General features: G+C 44.0%; 1 pseudogene; it reads left to right on the top strand.

The window, feature by feature from the left end:
* Window positions 1-14129: 14129 nt before the first annotated feature.
* Window positions 14130-14248, top strand: LOC126299838 (5S ribosomal RNA; annotated as a pseudogene).
* The last annotated feature ends 6338 nt before the right edge of the window (window positions 14249-20586 follow it).

The following is a 20586-nucleotide window of genomic DNA, read 5'->3' as shown; positions in this document are numbered from 1 at the left end:
AGGAACTACATCTCATGGTGGTAACCCTTTTTTAGTGTAAGATCAGTGTCCAGTGGGAAACTCAGCCAGGCAAGTACTAAAGACGTTAAAAAAGTTCAAGATACAAAAGTTAAATGAAAAATAATGTTAGTATATTTCATCAAAATGTTGGGGGATTGAAGAATAAAACTGATGAGCTTCTGCTTTGTTTAGAAGATATAGAAACTGAGAATGTAATAGATGTACTATGCCTGTCTGAGCATCACATTGTCACTGATATGCAAAAGGTTAGCATCAATGGGTACAAATTAGCTGCACATGTAAGTAGAGATAATATGATGAGAGGAGGAGTTGCCATATATGTCAAAAGCTCCCACAGCGCAAAACATTTAGAAACTAAAAATTTTTGTGTAGAGCAACATATGGAAGCATGTGCCACTGAACTAAAGCTAAATGATGGCACTTTCATAATTGTAACAGTGTATAGATCCCCCTCAGGGAATTTCCAGCTATTTCTAGAAAACTTGGATGCTTTGTTGTGCTATCTGTCAGACAGGGAGAAGCAAATTATCATTTGTGGGGATTTCAATGTTGATTCCCTGAAAGAGTGTGATAGGAAGAATGACCTTGTAGTATTACTCAGTTCTTTCAATTTGAGCTCCGTCATTGATTTCCCTACTCGGATAACAAAGAACAGCAGGACATTGATAGATAACTTTTTTATAGACCAAGATAAGTTTAAGGACATAAATGCTTATCCTGTTGCGAATAGTCTTTCAGATCATGGTGCACAGCTAGTTACAGTACATGGCATAGCTCCATGCAGTATATCAAATCAGAATTTCAAAGCAGTGTGTTTAATTAACAATATAAATACTGCAAACTTTAGGGAAGGACTAAAGGAGCTAGACTGGGATGAAGTGTATATGGAACCCGATGAAAACTTGAAATATAACTTATTTCACGATACATTTTTAAGGATATTTGAAAATTGTTTTCCCAAGGAAACAGTGAAACATAATTCCAAGAAAACATATAAAAAACCTTGGCTAACTAAAGGAATAAGAATATCTTGCAACCGTAAAAGAGAACTGTATCTAACAGCAAGAGGGAGTACTGACCCCGAAATTGTTCAATATTATAAAAACTATTGTGCTGTACTAAGAAAAGTTATTAAAAATCCAGAAGCATGTGTATCATGTCTGAGATCAGTAACTCTGATAATAAAATTAAAGCAATTTGGAATATTATTGAAGGGGAAACAGGGCAACCAAGAGCACAGGAAGACTTTAGTGCCATAAAACTGAATGACAAGTGTACTAACAAACATTCTGAAATTGGAAATATTTTCAATAATCATCTTTTAAATGTTGTGGAGAAAGTAGGATCTAGATCTTCACTAGAAGAGGCAAGGCTTCTAATAAAAGAGGCCATACCTGTGCAGTTTGAAACAACTGTATTTCCACGAACCTCTCCCTCTGAAATCAGTAAAGTAATAAACTCACTGAAAAGTAAAAGCTCTTACGGAATTGATGGCATTTCCAGCAAGATACTTAAAGCTTGTTCCCCACAGATAAGTAGGATTCTCAGCCACGTATGTAATACCTCTTTGGAGCAGGGTGTTTTCCCCCATAGACTGAAATATGCCATTGTAAAACCATTGCATAAAAAGGGGGATACGTCGGATGTCAACAACTATCGCCCAATCTCTCTTCTGACAGCTCTATCAAAAATTTTTGAGAAAGTAATGTATTCAAGAGTAGCCTCCCATATATGTAAAAATAAAGTACTAACAAAATGTCAGTTTGGTTTTCAGAAAGGCTTTTCAACAGAAAATGCTATATACGCTTTCACTGATCAAATATTAAATGCTCTGAATAACCGGACATCACCCATTGGTATTTTTTGTGATCTGTAAAAGGCCTTTGTGTAAATCATGGAATTCTTTTAGATAAGCTAAATCATTATGGTTTGAGGGGGGCAGTGCACAAATGGTTAAATCATACTTAACTGGAAGAATGCAGAAAGTTGGAATAAGTGGTTCATGTAATGTTAATACAACAGCTGATTCCTCAAACTGGGGGGCTATCAAGCACGGAGTCCCACAGGGTTCGGTCTTAGGTCCTTTACTGTTCTTGATGTACATTAATGACTTACCATTCCATATTGATGAAGATGCAAAGTTAGTTCTTTTTGCTGATGATACAAGTATAGTAATAACATCCAAAAACCAAGAACTAAGTGATGTAATTGTAAATGATGTTTTTCACAAAATTATTAAGTGGTTCTCAGCAAACGGACTCTCTTTAAATTTTGATAAAACACAGTATATACAGTTCCGTACAGTAAATGGCACAACTCCAGTAATAAATATAGACTTTGAACAGAAGTCTGTAGCTAAGGTAGAATTTTCAAAATTTTTAGGTGTGTCCATTGATGAGAGGTTAAACGGGAAGCAACACATTGATGGTCTGCTGAAACGTCTGAGTTCGGCTACGTATGTTATTAGGGTTATTGCAAACTTTTGTGATAAGAATCTCAGTAAATTAGCTTACTATGCCTACTTTCATTCACTGCTTTCGTATGGTATCATATTCTGGGGTAATTCACCGTTGAGTAGAAAAGTATTCATTGCTCAAAAACGTGTAATCAGAAAAATTGCTGGAGCCCACCCACGGTCATCTTGCAGACATCTATTTAAGGATCTAGGGATCCTCACAGTAACCTCACAGTATATATATTCACTTATGAAATTTGTTGTTAATAATCCAGCTCAGTTCAAAAGTAATAGCAGTGTGCATAGCTATAACACCAGGAGAAAGGATGATCTTCACTATGCAGGGTTAAATCTGACTTTGGCACAGAAGGGGGTAAATTATGCTGCCACAAAAGTCTTTGGTCACCTACCAAACAGCATCAAAAGCCTGACAGATAGTCAACCAACATTTAAAAATAAATTAAAAGAATTTCTAGATGACAACTCCTTCTACTCATTGGCTGAATTTTTAGATATAAATTAAGGGAGGGGAAAAAACTAACTTAAGCATTAGTGTCATGCAATATTTTGTGTAATGTAATATCGTGTACAGACATCTTTCATTAACCTGACACGTTCCACATCATTACGAAGTGTCGTATTCGTGATCTATGGAACAAGTATTAATCTAATCTAATCTAATCTTACCAAGGAAGTGTTATAGGTCCTCTGTTTGTAGAATGAAATTTTCACTCTCCAGGAGAGTGTGCGTTGATACGAAACTCCCTGGCAGATTAAAACTATGTGCCGGACCGCGACTCGAAATCGGGACCTTTGCCTTTCGTGGGCAGGTGCTCCACCAACTTTTTTTTTTTCGACCGGGGCTCGAATCCCGGAGCTCCTGCTTACATGGCAGACGCTCTATCCATCTTATTTTTTTCTTTGGGTTGTTTTGTTTTTTTGTTTTTATTTTTTTAAGTATTAAAGTAAGAAAAACACAGAGTAAATGTGGTTTGAAGCTCAGACTGAGACTTCAACGTTACTTTTTTTTATTTTTTTATTTTTATTTTTTATTTTATATTATTTTTTCCCGATGTCAGACTTACAACCTTTGCTGACATACATTTTGTTGTACTACCGCATAAATAGTATCTACAATGTCCGAATTTTGACAAATAGTGGCTAATTAGAAAATTAATTAATTAAGGAAATGAATAAAACTGAAAATGTCCAAATGAAAGACATGAAGACATTGCGGATAGTACAAATACAAAAGAAATATGCTCCTGTAGCAATGAAATGAAATTCGTGTCGGGGGCGACACCTGCTCACGACCCGACGTTCGATAGAGCAAAAGAGCCATGTTGGACTCGTTCTCCAGACGTTGGTGTAAGACTGGGTCGTCTTTTCGAAATTAACTAAGGGTTCGTAAGTGTGATCGATGTCTATCTCGGCTTCTTCGTATATCTCATCTCTCACCCGTCACACCCCATCTGGCCGGCGGGTCGGTAAATGTAAGTCGCAAGTAATTAGCGAAGTCTTGCCCATATTTCTTATGCTGTTGCAGCGTCGTGTGTCCATCCAGGAGAAAATGCCAAAAATCCATTTTGTCCTTTCCAACTGAGCTACCCAAGCACGACTCACGCCCCGTCCCCACAGCTTTAAATCCGCCAGTACCTCGTCTCCTACCTTCCAAACTTCACAGAAGCTCTCCTGCGAACGATGAGACGAGGTACTGGGGGAATTAAAGCTGTGGGGACGGGACGTGAGTCGTGCTTGGGTAGCTCAATTGGTAGAGCACATGCCCGAGAAAGGCAAAGGTCCCGAGTACGAGTCTCGGTCCGGCACACAGGTTTAATCTGCCAGGAAGTTTCAGGTCTTTAGTGGTCCTGATGTACATTAACGATTTAGCAGACTATCTGAGCGGCACTCTTACATTGTTTGCAGACAATGCTTTAATTTACCGTCATATAAAGTCATCAGATGATCAAAGCGAATGGCAAAATGATTCAGACAAGATATCACTGACACCGAGGCAGAACCAGCTTTCATCAGAAATTACAACAGACCTCCACCCTGCCCTCCAGTGACCCCATCGATGTCGCAGAAGTAACAGTGGAATGCACACTACAAGGCGTCTGGCCCGGAGCTGACATTGAAGTAACCGATTTTAACAGTTCGTTGTGTCACTACGGTGCCAACAGCTGCTCAGATTGCTGCTCCAGATGCAATATGATGCGCCAGAGCCATACACCGAACAGGACGGTCTGCGGTATCAGTAGTGCCACGTGGCCGTCCGGAGCCCGGTATTCTTAGAACAATGCATTCTCTTTACCACCGCTGCCAGCAGTCGTGTACGGTGGTTACATTCCTGTCAAGTATTTATGCAATATCGCAGAACGAACATCCAGCCTCTCGTAGCCCGGTTGCACGATCTCGTTCAAATTCATTGAGGTGTTGATAACGGCGTCTTTGTCGCCGTAAAGGCATCCTTGACCAACGTCAACTGACTACATCCAATCTCAAATTTAAGAAAGCTCACGAGCGTTGCAGCATGTATTTGAAGCAAACCTGATTTGCATAGTCACAATCGTGCTCCTAGCGCCACTCTTATGCGACTGGCTAGAAACTTTAGTGGATATCATCTTTCATGTGTAGAACTTTGGTTTAAGTCACACAGCCGGCTGCGGTGGTCTCGCGTTTCTAGGCGCGCAGTCCGGAACCGTGCGACTGCTACAGTCGCAGGCTCGAATCCTGCCTCGAGCATGGATGTGTGTGATGTCCTTAGGTTAGTTAGGTTTAAGTAGTTCTAAGTTCTAGGGGACTAATGACCACAGCAGTTGAGTCCCATAGTGCTCATAGCCATTTGAACCATATTAAGTCACACAACTCATTCTTGGTGGTGCTATTTTCTCCGTTAGTGTAAAATCTTGGGCTTCCAAAAGCGTCAGGTGGTTAAAATCCCACGAACTCGCCTCGGCCACTGGCAACTGACAAATATTGCCGTATCGCCGTGACCTCATCGTTGTATAGCCTCTCTGCTGGCTGTGACGTCAGTGGTGCTCTCTTCCTCGCTAAGTATCGGAATGGTCTCATCCTCTGACTGTCGCGCCCGCTTTAACCTCGCGATGGCCGTGTCCCAAGTTGTGCTGAACTGCAAACCGCCGTCCTTATTAATGGTGTTGTCAGAGTTTTTTTTTATTTCTACAGCTTCTTTTACAACGCTCTCCCAACATCCATTCGCCCTCGTAATGACAGATGTTTCGTCGAATAGAATTCGGCATCGATTTTCTAAAGCATATTCTGCCTCGGCTCATTTTTCAGGATAGCATAGGCATAAGCACCACCAGTGTTTCATCCGGCTCTCCTGCGATGCTATGGTGATATCTAGCTTGACTGCTAACCATTAATTTGGAAGTAGTTGTGGACAACGCAATATTTATTATTTTGAAACTACATTTACGAGTACAGATGTTCACGATAGTATCAGCAATCTGTGTGTGTAGCAGCATTAGCTTCAGATACTGATTTCTTCAGTGCTGTTGCAGACAAGGTCATTGAGCTTGGAGGCTGCCCTGACTTGAACGATCGTTCTGCTTTATCATAACAGATATTTCTGGTTACTTTCAGCTCTTGAATTCCTGTCATTGGAGCATAATCACGCCGGAAATCTTTTCACATGAGTTACCTGAGTACAAACGACAGCTCCGCGAATGCGCTGCCCTTTTAAAACTTGTGTACGTGATACTGCAGCAATCTGTACACATGAAATTCGCTATCCCATGACTTTTGTCACCTCAGTCTAATGTAGACACACAAGTGTAAAGAAAGGTCTATGTGTTTTTGATAAACGCTTGTCCTCCACACTTCACCTTATTACTTGTCTTTCATGTGGAGGTTAGAGCTTCTGAGTACAAGATCTGTATTTTTTTTATAAAGTGTTTCTTGAAGGCACAGGCAGCAAGATCTTTCTTGAACAAAGAGCCTCGATTTCTCCGAATATGTCATAAACCCATTAATATTCCATCGCCATTTTCACGCTGTACTTTTAGTTTACCACTTTCTTTGCGCAGCAGTTGTAAGTCGCGGAAAAACTGGGTCTGGCGTTGAACAATCTAGGTCCATAATGTCCTAGTTCAGTTGTGTGAATACCACACGTGGGACAGACTTTGAAAGAAAATTTTTCTTTCTTACATTGCACTGCCTGTTTTTCTGTTTCTTTACTCTGTCTGCCATTGAAGTTGCAATTGAAAGTACATGCGCTGGCTTCTATTTCGCCAGAGGTTGTTTGTGTCGAAACATCTGCTTTAGTTATAGGTTGTGTCACCACGGAAGCATAGGAGGTGGGAAAGATTTGAGGTTTTGCTATGTTACATTCTTTCTTGGATTCCGCGTTGGGTGTATATTCTGTCACTTACTTGCTGAACCTTTCTTAAATCCCGGTGAAGTTAGGCAGTCTCGGCTCCAGGCCAGTTAATGGAAACGGCCGGAGATAAGCCGTGAGTACTAAACTGATATGAACCGTTGGCGCTTGTAACACCTCGTAGAGTTAGGAATGTAACATTCAACCTTAAGGTTGATAAAACCTGCTGTGATACACTCGGGTAGCAAAGGAGAATTGAAAGTAATAATGAAACTGGCGCTCTTACTCTGGCTCTCTTTTATTTCTTCATTGTGTGTGTGTGTTTTATGGGCGCTCAACAGCGAGCTTATCAGTGCTCTTAAGAAAAGTAATAGAAACGAACGTCGTTAAAATGTTGTAAAACAAGTAAAAGTATGTTTTATATAATTACACTCACCCTCAGCCAATCAAATGCTCCATCTCACTCACAATCACACTACCTTGAAGAGAGGGCAAGTATGAGCAGAAGCTCTAAAACTGCAAATTAAAACCCAAGTACGAGATGAAAGCTGAAACAATTACATAGGAATACGTAGCGGGCTTATAACTTACAAACACTTGGAGGAGCGAGCCACCCTCATGACACATTAACAACTACTCCATATAATTTTAGGAAAAAACTAGGACATCGTACGTAAACGTAAAAGTCGTGCAACATTCGCGTCGTTTACTGTTAAAATAGAGTGGAAATCTGTCAGTAACTTAGCTGCTGTATGAATATAAAACACAGTCTACTAAAATGTGTCGCACTGTGATCTGTATGCCGCAATCACTAAGCATTGGAGGGTCCTCTCACCAGTGCAAGAAGCCATGTGTCATAGAGCTGGTTCAAATGTCTCTGAGCACTATGGGGCGTAACTTCGGAGGCCATCAGTCGCCTAGAACTTAGAACTACTTAAACCTAACTAACCTAAGGACAACACATACGTCCATGCCCGAGGCAGGATTCGAACCTGCGACCGTAGAGGACTCGCGGTTCCAGACTGTAGCGCCTAGAACCGCTCGACCACTCCGGCCGGCGTCATAGAACTGTGTCGAATGAGAAGACGAGTGAGATGGATCTCATTTCGTCTGTGTGGCTGCATAGAGATAAGTCATCTCCGAGCTGTTGACGTTATTAGGCGTAGATTATTATCTGTCACTTCTAAATACTCTTCTTTCCATCTGTGCATCACTCTGTACCTCAACAGTGAGGTGATAGTTTAGTAGCCTTCAACTGAGTGGCGTGATTGACAGTATTGCGATACACACTTCGCGGTAACAACTATCTATTGACGGAACTAAACTAGATACTGCTTCTGAGAACCAACGTCCACACAACTTGATAACAGAAATATCGACCCCCGACAGTGCCTAACATGTGCACACAAGGACGAAGATCAGAAATGTCGATGTCACGAAGATGGTTAAAATGGCTCTGAGCACTTTGGGACTTAACTTTTGAGGACATCAGTCCCCCAGAACTTAGAACTACGTAAACCTAACTAACCTAAGGACATCACACACATCCATGCCCGAGGCAGGATTCGAACCTGCTACCGTAGCGGTCGCTCGGTTCCAGATTGTAACGCCTAGAACCGCTCGGCCACTAGAGCCGGCTTGTCACGAAGAGCTGGAGGATAAATAACACCACAGTCCCACGAGGCTGGGAGCTTGTAGGCAGTCGACTGACGAGCAGCAAGGTGCCGTAACGATAGGTCCGGCGAGACAATGAGCTCGTGGGCAGTCACATGCAGAGTCTGCAAAGCGGTGCCCTCGTGAGTGCCCGACGGTAGCGCAGCGTCGTACGGGGCTCACGGTAAGAACGAAAGACACTTTGGCGGGCAGCGGCAGTATCAGTCGTTTGGTTCGTATCTGAGATTTATAGCGGCTGTCGGTCGGCTGTAGCCGAGTAACTAGCTCTCGATGGATGGACACCGATCTAAGTTGACATCCGCCGAGGAATACAGGCGTGATATCACGTGGGTATGTGACCATGCTCACACTAGTAGGTGCCTGCGAGTGTACAGCTATGCAGGGTGGTCCATTGATCGTGACCGGGCCAAATATCTCACGAAATAAGCGTCAAACGAAAAAACTACAAAGAACGAAACTTGTCTAGCTTGAAGGAGGAAACCAGATGACGCTATGGTTGGCCCGCTAGATGGCACTGCCATAGGTCAAACGGATATCAACTGCGTTGTTTCAGATAGGAACTCCCATTTTTATTACATATTCGTGTAGTACGTAAAGAAATATGAATGTTTTAGTTGGACCACTTTTTTCGCTTTGTGATAGATGGCGCTGTAACAGTCACAAACATATGGCTCACAAATTTAGACTAACAGCTGGTAACAGGTACGGTTTTTTAAATTAAAATACAGAAAGTAGGTAGGTTTGAACATTTTATTTCGGTTGTGCCAATGTGATACATATACTTTTATGAACTTATCATTTCTCAGTTACAGCGTGATTATCTGTAAATACCTCATTAATGGTTCAAATGGCTCTGAGCACTATGCGACTTAACTTCTGAGGTCATCAGTCGCCTAGAACTTAGAACTAATTAAACCTAACTGACCTAAGGACATCGTACACATCCATGCCCGAGGCAGGATTCGAACCTGCGACCGTATCGGTCGCTCGGTTCCAAACTGTAGCGCCTAGAACCGCACGGTCACCCACATTAATGCAATAAATGCTAAAAATGATGTCCGTCAACCTCGATGCATTTGGCAATACATGTAACGACATTCCTCTCAACAGCGAGTAGTTCGCCTTCCGTAATGTTCGCATGTTTTCAGGAGTTGTCTGTGGATCACGATAGTAAATATACTTCAACTTTCCCCACAAAGAAATCCGGGGACGTCAGATCCGGTGAACGTGCGGGCCATGGTATGGTGCTTCGACAACCAATCCACCTGTCATCAAATATGCTATTCAATACCGCTTCAACCGCACGCGAGCTACGTGCCGGACATCCATCATGTTGGAAGAACATCGCCATTCTGTCATGCAGTGAAACATCTTGTAGTAACAACGGTAGAACATTACGTAGGAAATCGGCATAGCCGGCCGGAGTGGCCGAGCGGTTCTAGGCGCTACAGTTTGGAACCGCGCGACCGCTACGGTCGCAGGTTCGAATCCTGCCTCAGGCATGGATGTAAGTGATGCCCTGCTAACAGTTATTGTATCTTGACCAACGTGAGCAGCAATGTCGCGATTCGATAAATCGCAATCGCGATAGGCTACAATCCGACCTTTATCAAAGTCGGAAACGTGATGGTACGCATCTCTCCTCCTTACACGAGGCATCACACCAACGTTTCACCAAGCAATGCCGGTCAACTGCTGTTTGTGTATGAGACATGGGTTGGAAACTTTCCTTATTTCAGCACGTTGTAGGTGTCGCCACCGGTGCCAACCTTGTGTGAATGCTCTGGAAAGCTAATCATTTATACACTCCAGGAAATTGAAATAAGAACACCGTGAATTCATTGTCCCAGGAAGGGGAAACTTTATTGACACATTCCTGGGGTCAGATACATCACATGATCACACTGACAGAACCACAGCCACATAGACACAGGCAACAGAGCATGCACAATGTCGGCACTAGTACAGTGTATATCCACCTTTCGCAGCAATGCAGGATGCTATTCTCCCATGGAGACGATCGTAGAGATGTTGGATGTAGTCCTGTGGAACGGCTTGCCATGCCATTTCCACCTGGCGCCTCAGTTGGACCAGCGTTCGTGCTGGACGTGCAGAGCGCGTGAGACGACGCTTCATCCAGTCCCAAACATGCTCAATGGGGGACAGATCCGGAGATCTTGCTGGCCAGGGTAGTTGACTTACACCTTCTAGAGCACGTTGGGTGGCACGGGATACATGCGGACGTGCATTGTCCTGTTGGAACAGCAAGTTCCCTTGCCGGTCTAGGAATGATAGAACGATGGGTTCGATGACGGTTTGGATGTACCGTGTACTATTCAGTGTCCCCTCGACGATCACCAGAGGTGTACGGCCTGTGTAGGAGATCGCTCCCCACACCATGATGCCGGGTGTTGGCCCTGTGTGCCTCGGTCGTATGCAGTCCTGATCGTGGCGCTCACCTGCACGGCGCCAAACACGCATACGACCATCATTGGCACCAAGGCAGAAGCGACTCTCATCGCTGAAGACGATACGTCCCAATTCGTCCCTCCATTCACGCCTGTCGCGACACCACTGGAGGCGGGCTGCACGATGTTGGGGCGTGAGCGGAAGACGGCCTAACGGTGTGCGGGACCGTAGCCCAGCTTCATGGAGACGGTTGCGAATGGTCCTCGCCGATACCCCAGGAGCAACAGTGTCCCTAATTTGCTGGGAAGTGGCGGTGCGGTCCCCTACGGCACTGCGTAGGATCCTACGGTCTTGGCGTGCATCCGTGCGTCGCTGCGGTCCGGTCCCAGGTCGACGGGCACGTGCACCTTCCGCCGACCACTGGCGACAACATCGATGTACTGTGGAGACCTCACGCCCCACGTGTTGAGCAATTCGGCTGTACGTCCACCCGGCCTCCCGCATGCCCACTATACGCCCTCGCTCAAAGGTCCGTCAACTGCACATACGGTTCACGTCCACGCTGTCACGGCATGCTCCCAGTGTTAAAGACTGCGATGGAGCTCTGTATGCCACGGAAAACTGGCTGACACTGACGGCGGCGGTGCACAAATGCTGCGCAGCTAGCGCCCTTCGACGGCCAACACCGCGGTTCCTGGTGTGTCCGCTGTGCCGTGCGTGTGATCATTGCTTGTGCAGCCCTCTCGCAGTGTCCGGAGCAAGTATGGTGGGTCTGACACACCGGTGTCAATGTGTTCTTTTTTCCATTTCCAGGAGTGTATATCACAGCATCTTCTTCCTGACGGTTAAATTTCGCGTCTGTAGCACGTCATCTTCGTGGTGTAGCAATTTGAATGGCCAGTAGAGTAGATGGCCGTTGGCGAGTACTGCCCTGCAACAATCGTTGGAAAGGTACGGCCGGCGGCGGGAGCGTTATGATCTGTGGAATGCTTTCATGACATTCCCTCGGTGTCTCGTTATGCTGTGAAAGTGTAATGGATCAATACAAGCACGCGACTATCAGTGCGACAATGTCCACTTCCACATGCAGTTTGTTTTCTCCTCGGTATGGCACCTATCAGCAGGATAATTCCACGTGTCACAGAGCTCGAAGTGTGCAGGTGTGGTTCAAAGAGCACCACGATGTGTTTACCATACTCCCCTGTCCATAGATTCCCTGGATTTAAAACCAGTCAAGGGTCGGCGGGATCTCCTCGATCGGGCTGTTCGGGACACCGATCTTCAGTCGAGGAATCCAGCGTAGATGGCCACGGTACAGGAGTCGACATGGCACCACATCCCTGTAACCACTCTTCAGAATAGCAAAGTGCGGTTTTTAGGCTTTTGACAGTTGGTTACTTTAATATGATTGGACAGTGTTGAATGATGCCCCTCATATAAAAGTAAGGTAACGTGAACCAATAAAATTATCACACTTGTCTGTAGAAAACATATAACCTGTCTTTGCATCCCACTGCTCCGACCACATAACCGTCAGTTGTAATTGACGAGCTATTTTTGCAGGATTGGCGGAGAACCAAAAACTGCAAAAACGTTCATGAATATGAAGCATTGCACAAGACTTCATACCATACAGGTTATACCGTTTATTGCTATGGCAAACAGTGTAACACCTAAAACTTTTTCCTAGGGAACGCCATTCTCCTCTTTAAAACTATCTGACCGCACGACACCAACTCGATACCTAAAAAACGTTTTAATAAGAAAGACCGAATGATGACGGGTAAGTAGCCACAAAATCCCCGTTGGTGGACTTTTCCAACAAAATTGTGCCTCCAAGTACTGTTGAAGGAATAAGTGATTTTAGAAAGTATGCCTGTACTATGCTTACCATCATGTTTCCGACTTTGATAAAGGTCGGATTTTATCCTATCGCAATTGCGGTTTATCGTATCGCGACATTGCTGCTAGCGTTGGTCGAGATCCAATGACTGTTGCCAGAATATGGAATCGATGGGTTCAGGAGGGTAATACAATACGTCGTGCTGGATCCCAACGGCCTCGTATCACTAGCAGTCGAGATGATAGGAATCTTATCCGCATGGCTGTAACGGATGGTGCAGCCACGTCTCGATCCCTGAGTCAACAGATGGGGACGTTTGCAAGACAACAACCATCTGCACGAACAGTTCGACGAAGTTTGCAGCACCATGGACTATCAGCTCGGTGACCCTGGCTGCGGTTACCCTTGAGACTGCATCACAGACAAGAGCGCCTGCGATGGTGTACGCAGCGACGAACCTGGGTGCACGAATGGCAAAACGTCATTTTTTCGGATGAATCCAGGTTCTGTTTACAGCATCATGATGGTCGCATCCGTGTTTGGCGAAACTGCGGTGAACACATATTGAAAGCGTGTATTCGTCATCGCCATACTGGCGTATCACCCGGCGTGATGTATGGGGTGCCATTGGTTACACGTCTGGGTCACCTCTCGTTCGCATTGACGGTACTTTGAACAGTGGACGTTACATTTCAGATGTGTTACGACCCGTGGCTCTACCCCTTATACGATCGCTGCGAAATCCTACATTTGAGCAGGATAATGCACAACCGCATGTTAAAGGTCCTGTACGGCCTTTCTGGATACAGAATATGTTCAAATGCTGCCCTTGCCAGCACATTCTCCAGATCTCTCACCAAATTAAAACGTCTGGTCAATGGTGGCCGTGCAATTGACTCGTCACAATGTGCCAGTCACTACTCTTGATGAACTGTGGTATCGTGGTTGTTCTGGGTACTGATTTCTCAGGATCTATGCATCCAAACTGCGTGAAAATGTAACTACATGTCATTTCTGGTATAATATATTTGTCCAATGAATACCCGTTCTTGTTGATGTAAAATTTTTAATGGCCAGTTGTGTATTAAGGAAAATCTGCTGGACACACGCCTCTGGTAGGATCAGGTTGCCGTCGTGGATCATCTCCTAAATCCACAGAGGGCGGCCATGGAGCTACCTGGCTTCTACTACGCAGACCAGACATCAGAGGACCATTCGTTCAAAAGGCTCAATACACAGCTCATTAATGTGACGCTCCTGTGACTGATGGGACACTTCGGTTCTTATCTGGTTTGAGGAGAGGAATCGAATTTATGTCTCTCGACGAGTGGGGAAATTGACCTCTGTGGCATATCGAATTAAAACATTCTATGAGGATTTCCTTTGCCAACGGCCTTGCCGCAGTGGTAACACAGGTTCCCATCAGATCACCGAAGTTAAGCGCTGTCGGACTTGTCTAGCACTTGGATGGGCGGCCGTCCGCATCTGCCGAGCGCTGTTGGCAAGAGGGGCGCACTGTGAGGCCAATTAAGGAGCTACTTGATACAGAAGTAGCGGCTACAGTCACGAAAACTGACAACGGCTTGTAGACCTGTGTGCTGACAACACGGCCCTCCATATCTGCATCCACTGACGCCTATCGGTTGAGGATGACACGGCGGTCGATCGGTACAGTTGGGCATTTCAAGGCCAGTTCAGAAAAGTCTTGTTCGTTTGGTTAGGAGAATTTAAGGCTGTTTGCAAGTTTCGCAGCATGCCGTACCGCATTGGGTCGTGACAGGTCGCAGTATCACAAGCCTCGGACACTGCCGAATACAGCTCCTACATGACAGCATCTTATCCGCGTGGCTGTAACGGATCGTGCAGCCATGTCTCGATCCCTGAGTCAACAGATGGGGACGTTTGCAAGACAACAACCATCTGCACTAACAGTTCGACGACGTTTGCAGCAGCATGGACTATCAGCTCGGAGATCATGACTGCGGTTACCCTTGACGCTGCATCACAGACAAGAGCGCCTGCGATGGTGTACTCAACGACGAACATGGGTGCACGAATTGCAAAACGTCATTTCTTCTGATGAATCGAGGTTCTGTTTACAGCATCATGATGGTCGCATCCGTGTTTGGCGACATCGTGGTGAGCGCACATTAGAAGCGTGTATTCGTCATCGCCATACTAGCGTATCACCCGGCGTGATGGTATGGGCTACCATTGGTTACACGTCTCGGCCACCTCTTGTTCGTATTGACGGCACTTTTAACAGTGGACGTTACATTTCAGATGTGTTACTACCAGTGGCTCTACCCTTCATTCGATCCCTACGAAACCCTACATTTCAGCAGGATATTGCACGAACGCATATTACAGGTCCTGTACGGGCCTTTCTGGATACAGAATATGTTCGACTGCTGCCCTGGCCAGCACATTCTCCAGATCTCTCACCAATTGAAAACATCTGGTAAATGGTGGCCGAACAACTGGCTCGTAACAATATGCCAGTCACCACTCTTGATTAACTGTGGTATCGTGTTGAAAATGAATGGACAGCTGTAGCTGTACACGCCATCCAAGCTCTGTTTGACTCAATGCCCAGGCGTATCAAGGCCGTTATTACCGCCAGAGGTGGTTGTTCTGGGTATTGATTTCTCAGGATCGATGCACCCAAATTGCGTGAAAATGTAATCACATGTCAGTTCTAGTATAATATATTTGTCCAATGAATACCCTTTTATCATCTGCATTTCTTATTGGTGTAACTATTTTAATGGCCAGTAGTGTATTAAACTACAGTAACCAGCTCTCAGAAGCAACAGCTCTTCCTGAGCAGTTTGCTCTAAAGTCCTCAGCTCAACTCCCCCAACTATTAGCCTGCAGGACACGCAACGTGTGGCGTCTGAACTTTTTGGTGCAGCATGCGTGACCAGTCTGCTGTCAAACTCAGAAAACATGATGCACTTGCCCAGTCAGGGCCAAAGGGAAAGTGCTGATGTAGTCATCTCAGTCTCTTTCATGAACAGAGGAAAACTTGCTAGAAACTTCTAGAAGCTTATATAAGGAATTCAGAGGATCCAACGAAACGTCTCGCTTGTTCAATTTATAGGGGAAGCCTTGGTTCTGCCGTTGAGGTTTCTCATCTCTTACACTGAACGCGGTACGCAGGCCACTAAATCATGTGCAAGTGTCCGGTATTGTCCGCTTTTAAGGAGGTCTATCCTACTACTGTCCCGAGAAAGATAACGGAAACTCTCCCTAGCCTCTTCCAGAAAAACAGAGAAGAGGCCTGCTCCAGCCCACTGACAAGCTTACAACAGGAATCTCATGCGAGATACAAATATGCACAGACTAGAGGCTGCTGATCATGGAGGCAATATAGGCAAAATAAAATAAAATACATGTTACACAGAACGTTTCCTCTAGGCATTGGCACGAACACATAGCGTATCAATGAGACAGAGTGATCAGTTTGGTACATTGGTAAGTTAGAGATTTGTAGATTCATGAAAGAGGTGCCAGATTAACGTACGTATTTCACCGTGTACCAATTTTTGGGGGTCAGTACGCCCAAGCAATATACTGTTGCAGTTCTCCCTATGTATGACACTAGTTTCATAGAGCTATGGTACTTGCCAGTGACTTATCATGAGGAAGTTACTTCCATCGTTGAGCTTTTCACATCAGTGTTTGCGTATGCAGGCCCATGAGACGTGCGGAAAATAAAAATCTCTCTAGACAGGGTCCTACATGTCTTTGTAGCCCGAATGAAACTAGGGTGTAGCAGGGGCTCTAACGGTTGCTCTCTGTCGTCTGTTTCACCACAACCCGCATTCACATCCGTGGAGTAAGGACTCACGTCTGGACTGAGGGTTTGTTGTAGAGGTCTGCATGATCCCTGCGACTGAAGTAATTAGGCCAAGGTCCGTGCTCTCTGTGCAAGCAACGTTCCACCGCCACGCCCGCGGTGGTCGCTGAAGCGTGTCCAGAGGTAACGGTGTTGCACAGCTAGCGGCGCACCGGACCCGTCCCCAGGCAGAACTGGCAGAGCCTCTGGCGTGCTCAATTTGTACAGTAGTGAAACGTATGCGTAATACCTTCCGGTCATTATTCTCATCTTGTGAATGTACTGTGTGAGCGCCATACCACGAGGATACGAAAAACACTAGTGTTGGCTTTACCTACAGATGGAAACGTTTATGTTGTATTTGATGCAATTTCTCCTTGTGTCACCAAAACTTTTGACTCCTCCACCGTCTGTAGTATTTAGTAATGAATCCATGTTTAATCTGCTGCTATGAAACATTGGAGGAACTCACTGTAACTGCGTTTCAACAGGGTTAACCACTTCTCATCAATGTTAATTCAAATACGTTTATAAACGTGGTTAATAGGCGCGGGATACGTCAGTTACAAAGTTCTGTCATACCCCCAACGTCTTGTACGATGCGTTTATTATAGACAGTCGAGATCTTCGTAATATCGGTGAGGTTGCGTATCTTCAGTCATCAATCGCAGATCAGGAAATAGTGAATGTTTGCTACTGTCTCATCTGTCGCATAGATGTTACGATGTTCTTAGCTCTCATCTTGTTCACTGGATGCCCGTCTTAGTTCGAAATCAGCAAACCATTTACTAATCCTAAGACAAGATGCATATAACGTTGAATGTAACTCATCATTTATGTTCATTGGGATTAAAATCCTCTAAAAAAATGCTTGATCACAACACCTTTAGTTTTGATAGATTGTTCACTATCACCATAAATGAAAAACTCTATGTACGTCCCTGTGATTTCATATCGTGTGAAGTTGTTCTTTGCAAATTTAACACTATTTTGGCCACGTTAATGCAATTTCAGCATTAATATGAGGGCCCGTAAGTTATATCTTGCTTATGGACCGATAGGAACTTATCCTTTATTTCCTTTTGCACTTCAGATTTCTAGATTTTCGCGTGGAGGGTGTTGTGCTGAGCTTGGTAAGTCTCCTCCTACTTGGTAACGAGAATCAGCACAATCGGTGGGACCGTTGGCCCTTGTAATCTGGTCCCTTCAGTCCCACAAACCAACCAACCACAATCGGTGAACAGAACTGCGGCAATTAGAACTCAAACAATAAATGGCTTAATACTCATTTTCCCTTTCATAAGAAATTTCATGACGCCACAAGCTTCATATTGTTCGTGCCAATATAGTCAAAGGTGTTGAACGATTATATGACTGCCAAAGTTACGGCAGAAGGGACCCAGTAGGTGCAGGTGCATACAATAGATATTCTTTAGATATTAAGAGAAACGATTGTTCAAAGTTGAATCTGGTGTGGAAGATCTATCACGGAAGTTACACAATACAGAGGAGAATCCTGATACTTAGCTCATTCTGTTAGATTTATTACTTATTCCTCAATTATTACGAACATCGTTTATTTACGACGCATGGAGATATATTCAGTGTAAAACATGATAATCTTTTTTAGTTTGCACAGAGAACAACTTGACATTACCTCCGTCAAATTTACAGATACCAATGAAACGTTGGCCAAAGACAAGTTTAGAGGGGGCTTTAGAACTATGGACTGGTTACATTTTTTTGTGAGATCCTGTGATTAATGTCCTGGATCTACTGAGGTATCTACTCAGGCATAGAATTTCCTGTGACAAGACTGGCAACGAAATCTGTATCGAAAGCATTTAGAAATATGGTGATATTCTGACCCTGTTTAAAGGATTTAGAAATATAGTGATAATCTGACCCTGTTTAACGGAAAGCAATTTCATTTTTTATTTTTTAAATAACATCATTGGGACAGTGATATTGAAGGAATCTGTACCAATTCAGTCATATTACAAGCAGGTTGTCCCTTTCATCAACATATGATACACGAATATCTATGTGGATTTCTGTACAAGTCACGAACTCTACCGCATTTTTAAGAGACGATTTATGTAATTTTATATAGATCTATTTGCATATGAATGAACTAAGGCAATTTTGTTCCAAGATTATGAGAAACGAGCTTGTCGTTCAGATGGAAGAAAACGCACTGTATATGGATTCCCGAATTTGCGTTTCTGCAATCTTTTCTTTAAATCATTATTCCTATCCGAGTATGACAAATGAATCATTGTGGAACGGGACGTTAAACTTTAATTTTCCTTCTTTCGTTCGTTTGAGGTACATCCTAGAAAGTTAGGAGTAGATCTAATACAATGAAAATTGGGAATACTTGGAAAAACATTATAGTCCTCGTATTTTAGACAGTTTCTACTGATTTTATTTATGTTCCAAATTTGTTTTAGATCCTGTGGCAGATTTGTTCACCCAGAGAAAAATGTTTCACTAGTGACATCGATCAATAAGAAGTTAGTAGAGATTTGTCTCACTTCATTGCACGTAAATAAGTGAAACATTTCAGAAATTTCAAGTTTGCCTTTTTAGCCATCGAATAAGTCACCAGAATAGTGCCAACTATTGCATGGAGTTGAGAAACAGTGTTACTGGTCACCGATGCAACGACCACCGTTTCTGCTTTGACGATAGATCTCCTAGAATTTAAATAGCTTCCGGGAACAACTGAATGAGTAAAATAAAAAAAATTCAAGTTGTATTAGTTAATTGCGTTCTTTAGCAACTGTAGTAAAAGTCTTATTCCGATCAGATGCGTTTCACTTTATTTTAAAGCATCTTCAATGGTCACATTTTTTGTTGTTTATTACATTCTTCTTCGTCTTCCACGTGTATGTGTTGAGTATTTGCATTTGCCCAAGGCACTTTCATTGCACTTACCAGATTTACACTTCTATGACATGTCCTCTCGTCATTTTGCGTGTTTTCGTTACAAGGTGCCATATAATAACTGCAAGTGTTCTATAGGTGTAACGCACACCACTATTTACAGTTTCTTGTGATTTTATAAGCCTTAAACGCCATCACCTTTGCCACATGCACGTTTGGATAGTAATTTGACAAAAATATGGAAACACCAAAACACGACACCTGACCATGCCTAATACGGTGAAGGAAACCTTTCGGCGTTGAAAAACAAGTTCCAATCCTCTCGGAAGAGATAAATACAGGTCCTGCGTGGTTTTCAAGAGAATTTTATGCAATTTTCCAGAAAAAATTATGGTAAGTTCAGGTAACGATGCTATAGGCAGCCAGTGATCACCCACCCTTCTCTACCAAGTAGGCCACAAATCCTCAGTAACACTGAGATCTCGGTCTGTGGTAGCCAGGGAAGATGCGATAATTCATCCTTGCTCTCAGAAATTCAGTCCTAGACGATGCTAGCTGTGTGAACAGAGGCCCTGTCTTCTTGGAACACAACAGCACCATTGGGGAACAAACATTATATCACGGAATGGATATGATCACCCCAAATGGCCCAGTAATCCTTGGCAGTAATGCCACCTTGCAGAATAACCATGAGACCTATTGCATACCAAGATATGGCTATCCAAATCATCACTGAAGCCCCGCCATGTTTCACTGTTGTCACGTAAACTCTACCAGAAGTTGGAAACATTGCGTAACAAGACTTATCCAACGAAATGACTTTCTTCCATTGCTTCATGACTTCGGCTCTGTGTTTCCTGTTACGGACATTTTCATCATAATCAGTGGTTTTGGAAGTACCCGCCAGGGTAGCCGTGAGCGCTAATGCGCTGCTTCCTGGACTCGGATAGGCCTGCCGGCCCCGTATCGAATCTGGCCGGCGGATTAACGACGAGGGCCGGTATGCTGGCCAGCCTGGATGTGGTTTTTAGGCGGTTTTCCACATTCCGCTAGGTGAATATCGGACTGGTCCCCAAGTTCCGCTTCAGTTACACAACTCACAGACATTTGAA

Source organism: Schistocerca gregaria, chromosome X, assembly GCF_023897955.1.
Source record: "Schistocerca gregaria isolate iqSchGreg1 chromosome X, iqSchGreg1.2, whole genome shotgun sequence".
In the NCBI taxonomy this organism is placed as follows: Eukaryota; Metazoa; Arthropoda; class Insecta; order Orthoptera; family Acrididae; genus Schistocerca; species Schistocerca gregaria.
The sequence above is the reverse complement of the archived record's forward strand: the minus strand, read 5'-3'. Positions and strand labels throughout refer to the sequence as shown.